Source organism: Cupressus sempervirens, chromosome 1, assembly GCF_028749045.1.
Source record: "Cupressus sempervirens isolate cs-2001-9-10 chromosome 1, ASM2874904v1, whole genome shotgun sequence".
In the NCBI taxonomy this organism is placed as follows: domain Eukaryota; kingdom Viridiplantae; phylum Streptophyta; class Pinopsida; order Cupressales; family Cupressaceae; genus Cupressus; species Cupressus sempervirens.
In genome coordinates this window covers 278616165-278623601 of record NC_143118.1, presented here as the reverse complement: position 1 = coordinate 278623601, position 7437 = coordinate 278616165, and the positions used below count along the sequence as shown (strand labels likewise).

The 7437-nt window shown below is 35.3% G+C and overlaps 1 pseudogene; it reads right to left on the bottom strand.

Annotated features, from left to right (window-relative positions):
* Positions 1-6371: 6371 nt before the first annotated feature.
* LOC149577190 (dehydrodolichyl diphosphate synthase CPT3 pseudogene) lies at positions 6372-7010 on the bottom strand (annotated as a pseudogene).
* Between the last annotated feature and the right edge of the window lie 427 nt (positions 7011-7437).

Genomic DNA, 7437 nt, shown 5'->3' with positions numbered 1-7437 from the left:
ATTAGATCACTCTAAATTTTTTGGAATTACAATAGGAAAGGTAAAAATTTTAGTGCGGGGGGTGAATCAGTAGTTTAAACTTGGACCCATAAAACTTTCACCATACATTCCTCTCATGCATTCAATAAGTAAAATTAAATAACATGTAAAGCATATGCATCTAAATTATATAACCATGTAAGCATTCACACACATGAACACCATATATGATTACTCAAAAACCCTCCAAGTGAGAAGGTAAAACTAGGGTGGGGATGACACCCAAAAATCTTCACTACTATAGAAATAAAATGTATTCAATGAAGGTTACAATGTTTTGACCATGAAACATGATCTACCCCATGAAAGGTCTGCCCTATTAAAGGCTTACAGAGACTTGTTGTGGTGTCCACAACACACGCCCCATTCTTCACTAGGAATGGAGACCCCCTACTTTTTTTGACTCCTGGACTCATAATTCAAGAGTCAGGAGAAGAATTTTTGTTTAAAAATTGAGTCCAAAAATCACAAAAAAATCAAAAAATCGCAAAAAATCAAAAAATCAAAAAACACAAAAGGTTAATTTTTTTTGAAAACACATAAACCAAAAAAGAGAGAGAGAGAGTTGAAAAGCACCACGTGCTTGTGCAATCCGTGCATCGTGTGTCCATGTCGGTGACACCATGCACCGTGCGCCACACGCACGAGCACCGAGCGTCATGCACATCAATCGTTGAGCCTGCACGCGTTGAGTACTGAGTGCCAAGCACCGTGCGCTGTGCACTCTGAGTGCCCAAGCAAGCAAACGTCGAGCATCGCACGCCCGCACATCTGTACGTCGAGCGTCGAGCACCCGTGCACACGCCAATCATCGCACGCCCACGTGCTACCATGATTCATGCATGTGTGTGCGTGCATGTCCAAGGCACCTCATGCGCATTCGGGCTGCCCTGCTCCCAAGGGCCTTTTGTGCTTGTGAAACTATTTTGTCACCTTCAATTTTGTCTAAATAGCTATAAAAGGGGTTTAAAATATATCGTATAAGTATAAGATATATTTTAATATATGTGATGGATCTTTTGAGATAGGTTTCAGACCTCCCCGAGATAAGGTAAAGATTTTAAGAAATTTCAAGGCTTTAGAAATCTAGACATAGCCAAATTTCAAGTCTTCAGGATTTCAAACTTAGCCAAATTTCAGGGCTTAAAAATTTTAGACTTAGCCAAATTTCAAGATTCACCTCTAGTTTTGTTTGAGTAGCTAGTGTTTTTGCTATGCATTGCTAACTCTATGGACTAATGGTTTCTTCTTTTGTAGGTAAAAATGGCATTCTCAACTTGTCAAGATCATAACTTTTGACTCGGGCCTCAGAATTCAAAACCGCTTACACCATTGGAAAGAACAACTGAATATCTAATTTCAAATCCATAAAACAATGAGCCTTCAACTACCCAGTTTTAGGGACCAAAAAAGCTTTTGACTTGAAATTTTGAGCAAAAGACCTCCAAAAAGGTCATTTAAAAATGCCTAGAAAATTTGTGAAAAAATATGAAAAAGTTACAAACATTTGATTGTCTTGGATAATTTGGATCACATGGTTTTGCACCAGGAAGGATTGGACAGGTGGAGAGAAGAAAAAGGTCAAAGATATAGAGGTTGGACACATAAAGCAAATCAGGTTCCTCATCTTATGCAGCTTTTCAGGATAAGATTCAACGTAGGTGCTTTTAGATTTTTGATTGAAGAAGTAGAGGGAGTGCAAGTTTATGAAAGTAATTGGCTATAAAGAGGGTGTAAATCATCAAAAAAGGGCATGGAGTGTATACGAAAAGTGATGTAAAACCTCATTTGAGAAAAACCCAGAAACCATTTTCAAAATTGAGAACTTTGATTTTTTGGCAAATTGAGCTCCATAGATCTGCAACTGATTTTTTGGCGAATTGAGCTCCATAGATTTGCAACTGCCTAGGTCCGCAGCTCTATAGCTTCATAGGTACACAGCTTCGCAGATCTGTAGCTCCATAACTCTATAGGTTCGCAGCTACATAGGTCCGCAGCTTCACATTTTCATGTAGCTTCACAATTTCGAGGTGCACCGACAATTGACTGCCAGTTCCAAAAATATCACTTTCCATGCATTGGGAGCACATTCTAATGGAAAGTTAACTCCAAAACACATCAAGTGAAGGGCCAGCTTCAATTTTTTGTGTCTCCATGCACTTCTACTTCGACTGATGGCTTCCTCCTACTTTCTCTCTCATGCTTTCATTATTTTTGACATGTAAAGGGCTCATGCATCTAATTAATGAATAAAATATGGATGGAGTCCCTCTAAGCACCAGTTAGATTGTTAGTTTGTATATATTTAGTTTGTTTTAATGTTTTAAAAGCATTTTATTGCATCAAGATATCTCTCACTCTCAACACAAATTGAGGAGATGATTTATTATAAATACCCCATTGTAAAATGTAAAAAGGGCCGCCGTTATTATGCAATAAAGTTATGTTGTTGGTGCTAGCATTCAGAGTGTAATTATTCTTTCCTAAATGTGTCATTTTTTTGTGAATTTTATTCATGAGATTGTGATTGAGCCAAAGGTTTATTACATTATTTCTGGTTGTGTGATCTTTTAGTTCTAGTGTTTGCTACAGATATATGAATTTCATTGATGTAACGAGCTTGAGAAGAAATCACCCGATTTGTCTGCATAGCTTTTTGTCTCGCATGAGCGCATTTTTCATGGCCTTGCAATTTGATGAATAGTGAAACATCCTTTGATTTATTAAAGATTCTCATTGACGACTGCATTAGTGGATTCTACGATGCGCTGCTCCTGTTTTCATTGGTTTCCTACTGATTTCTTCAAAGGTTTAACTTGCAACGTGTTGTGTTCTGTAGCTTATGTCTATTTAGGAATTTCAATTTCAAGTTATTTGATTTCATGTTATTTTCTTTTAGTTTCATTATTTTCTTTGCTAACCCCCCTGTTAGAATAGGACCTCATAGTAGTTGCATTGTTAGAGTTGCATTCATTGAAAAACAAAGAATACAAAAGCATTGTTCTTTTGGTGTGATATTTATGAGATAGAAAACAAATTTTACTTGATTCCAAGGTAAAAGAGTTTTTGGAACCAGCAAAGGCCTCTTCATGAACATTCACATTTATCTTCTACTGAGTGGATTTTGGTACGTCGCAAGACAAACACTGAACCTTATAGTGGATCCTTAAAAAGATTTTCTTTTCAAGAGAGGAATTACACTATGGATTGCTGTCATTGACCTCATGCAAAATGAATTCCCAAAAAGACTATTAGGTCTCACCTTATTAGAGGATTTTAGCACCCTATTAGAATTTTGCCTCACTAGAGGACTTCAACTTACAGCTAAGTAAGCACCCTGTTAAAGGATTTCATATAAATTGTTAGGACTACTCTATTAAGACATTTAACTAAAATCACCTGTTAAAATGTTTCAACATAGATCCTACGATTGGCACTTTCTTGCTTGATAACATATCACCTCTAAATGATATCTTCTTGATCCTTCATGATCAAATGCCTCAATGCTATATCCTCTAATCTATCCTCTATTCTTCTCTAACTGATTCTCTGATTCAATCTTTCATCATAACTTCTAAGTCACCTTGAATGCTCTATATGGAAACTAACTTGCTTGCACATTTAGTTCTCCTTCATTGATAATTCATGCATCGTAAAGAGTTTAGGGCTTCATACTCCTTAAGAAGACTTAGGTGGCTTAGAGTTAGGTATGAATCCATGGCTAAGATTCATCCATTTTGCCACTTAATCCTTCCCATTTTCTAATTGGTTTCATGTAATTGCATAGGGAATCCTAACATAGATTCATCCTTATCTCCATAATAAAAAAATATAATCTTAAGTCAGCTCAAAAAAAGGTTTACATATTTATTTGTGCCAATATAAATAAATACGTCAAAACTGTATCACTCGGCATATGAAGTCTCTGATGCTTGACATGCACCATTATTTATATTGTGACTAAACATCTGTATTACTTAGCATCCACTATTTACTTAGCTCCTAAATCACTAGGCATGGTCTATTTTCTTGGCACTTGAGTGATTCGATACATGAGTGACTTGACACTCATTGCAACTTGGCATAGTGTAATATTTATACGTTGTGCTTGGCATGTATTACTAGTTCAACATGAATTAAGTAAATGGCTTAAGTGTGTTGACACTCACTTGTCAAAACTAATTTGAGATCAACAACCTCCCCCTTTGACATGAGTGTCAAAAACACTTGAATATACAATATTATCCTTAATCTTCTCAAGCATAACATATCCATGACTTGGCTTATATACAAAACTTCAAAATTTGCAATAACTTGTATACCTCAAAATTTTATAACTCCCAATAAGTTAATGTGTCTAATTTGTATCCAAAACCTGAGCTCCTTTCTGAGTAAATGCGTCTCTACTAATACACTTTGAATTTAATGCACTGAATCTGATACTCTTTCATCTGATATACTGTCCCTTAGTTGATATATGTCCCTATTTTCTTCTTTCTCTCCAAAAATGTATATCTTCCTCTATTGCTATGCTCCCACTTTCTTATTTTTCTCCCTTTTGTTCATACTCTCCCATATGTATTGCATTTCTTTCCCAAAAAAGTATCTCCCCCTTTTTGACACTTATGTCAAATGGGTTATACACTTATTATGTGTTTGTCCAGAAAAAGATTTATGGACATCCATTATTATCCTTACAGCTACATCTCAATTATCACATGCAACATCCAATGACTTAATTTGGATTGCAAGCTTGGCAACAAGGTGTACGAGACCATCTAAAGTAGAAAGATTAAGGTCTTTCTTCAATAGATTTTTAGCATAGCCTAGCTCCTTGTGCATTATCTCCATATGTGGGATGAGGGTAGCCTGAATACTTGTTAGTTTGGCTCTAGTGTTAGCCTCATCTACTGTTGAGATAGCTAACTAACTCTATGTCTATAGAAATGTTCTAAAATGCTTCTGACTCTGAGCTGGATTTGTAGGTAGGCTTGCACCTGATGTAGACATCTTTCTTTCTAGGCTTAGAATGTGACTTCTAGTCTCTTGGTTGAAGAGTGTAGGATTGCATATTTTGGTGTTCAATGAAAATATATTCTCAAGTACCTTCTTCACATCCTTAACCTTGGTTGCTAATGCAACTTGTTGTAGTGCTATCTCACTAGATATTTTCTCATTTACTTTGCCTTGAAATTTCTTTTCAGACCATTCCAAAAGTCACTAGTGCATTTAACCCTAAATTTTGACCAACTCTTTTAAATGGCTTGGTTGGTTGATTATAAAGGAATTTTTTTGTTTTTTTTAATAATATGCCTGTGTTGGTCACAATTGCAACCAATTATGTGTATTTTTTGTTGGTCTCAATTGTGACACACATGAGAACATAAAGACAAAAAAAAAAGGGGCATGGAATTCACATTTCACTTGAGCAAGTTAGTGTCGAGGGTTTCACTTGAGTGCGATTCCAACATTTTACGTAGTGAGAAGAGGTTGAATCCTCAAAGTAGTATTGATACACATATCTTACATGAATTTTGGAGGCCTAGGTAGTTTAAAAGGCCAATCTAGCTGCCACGTCAATAATTTCTTGGGCATTGAGTAAGTCACCGAGAAGAAAGCACATTCAAGAGTGCAACTTTGGTAGAGATGAGAGACTTGAATATCTTGTTGGTTTTGTGTTGGAGGAGGGGTAGACCATAAAGGTATAGTGGAGGGAATTTCACTGGAGTTCCATTCGAGCATTTTGCATAGTGGAGGGCATTTCGATTGGAGCATCATTTGAGCATATAGGGCCACTTGAAGACTTACCACCATCAAAGGTAAGGGAAAAATGCAATTATTTCTATGGTATATGCAACTTCAATTTATAATGTTGTTTGTTACATAGAGTTTATTTGTAAATGGCTTGAAATGTGAATATGATTGGGGTCTAGCAACCTGTGCGGCTAACTTCATCCTTCACTTTTCCTTTTTGAGCTAATAAAATTAGGAGGGTTTTATGCTAGATTGAGGGCATTAGATTGTGATGGTTTGAAATCTTTGCTTTTTGTTGTTCCTTTATCTACCTTACCTGCTCTTTCATATATTAAAAGAGGCACAAAAAAATTCAACAAAAATTATAAGAAGCCTAGGGCTACAGCAGGGTTTGGTATCATCTCTTGAAGTTTTTATTGCTAATTGGTCAAGGGTTTTATATTTTTGACATTCTTTTTCAGGAAACAAATGTTAAAAGCATTTCTTCTACTACCCAGGTATGCTATTTGATTGTAACAAGTTTTTTTCTTTATGAAATAATGAAGAAGAAGAGTTGAAAATTAAAATAGACTTTATAGTTACAATCTAAGATGCTTAGTAGGCTTTGCATTATCCTCTTCACTAATCTTTTTTCCATCCAAATCCCCTTCCTTCAAAACATCTTCAACAACCTCAGCAATCTCCTGAGTACCATTATAAGAATCATGTATATTCAGAATAGCCTTATCATTATTCCTAGAGAAAGCCATGGCCCTTTGTGTTGATTCTCTCACATTCTGAGAAAAAAGAATGGTATCTCCTATAAGTTGAACCCTAATTCCTTACTTGTTAACCATGCTTTCCTTCTCAACAAGAAGATCAAGCTTCTCCTTCATTATAGTCATAAGTGTCTCAACTTCTTCCTTTGAGCACTTGAAATTCTCAATATTGAAAGCATAAACACTCACACATTTTATACCAATTTCATAACAATCTCTCAAAGTATGCATCAAGCTATTATACCCATATTCATGGCCCCTCCATTTTTGCATATTTCTATTCATTGCATATCTCCTATTGCCATCCATTATGATTGCAACATACTTTGGAATAGGGCCTGCTGAAATAGACCATAATAGAAATCTCCTAAACAATTCTCTCATTGAATTTGCAAGAAATGTAAGACTGTCTTGCAAGTAAGAACTATTGAAGGATTGGAATGCTGTTAAACTTGTCATCTTTGATTCTAGGTGGCATTTCTTGATCATAATGAAGGAATATATAATAGTTTTTTCTTGTGGGTCTTTAACTATGTACCACATAATCATTTGTGATGGAAAAATTAGGTTTGGGTTATCTTATTTTTTAATTATTTTTATCAAAATTAGATTCTAGATCTCTCTTTAAAGTTCTATTCTGTCATTTTTAGCCTTAAAAGACATTATTGACAAATTTTTGATACCTCTACTAATAATTCAATCTATAGCCACCATAAATGTCAGTATTCCTATTTATCTTTTGTGTGTTCTTTAATAATATTTGTTCACAAAATTAATGAAATGGGACAATTTGGTTGATACCTAAATTATCATGAAAAAGCAAGGTCATTGAACCACTACTAGACAATCTCATGTGTTAGACAGATATTGAGAACTTCAAATGTTA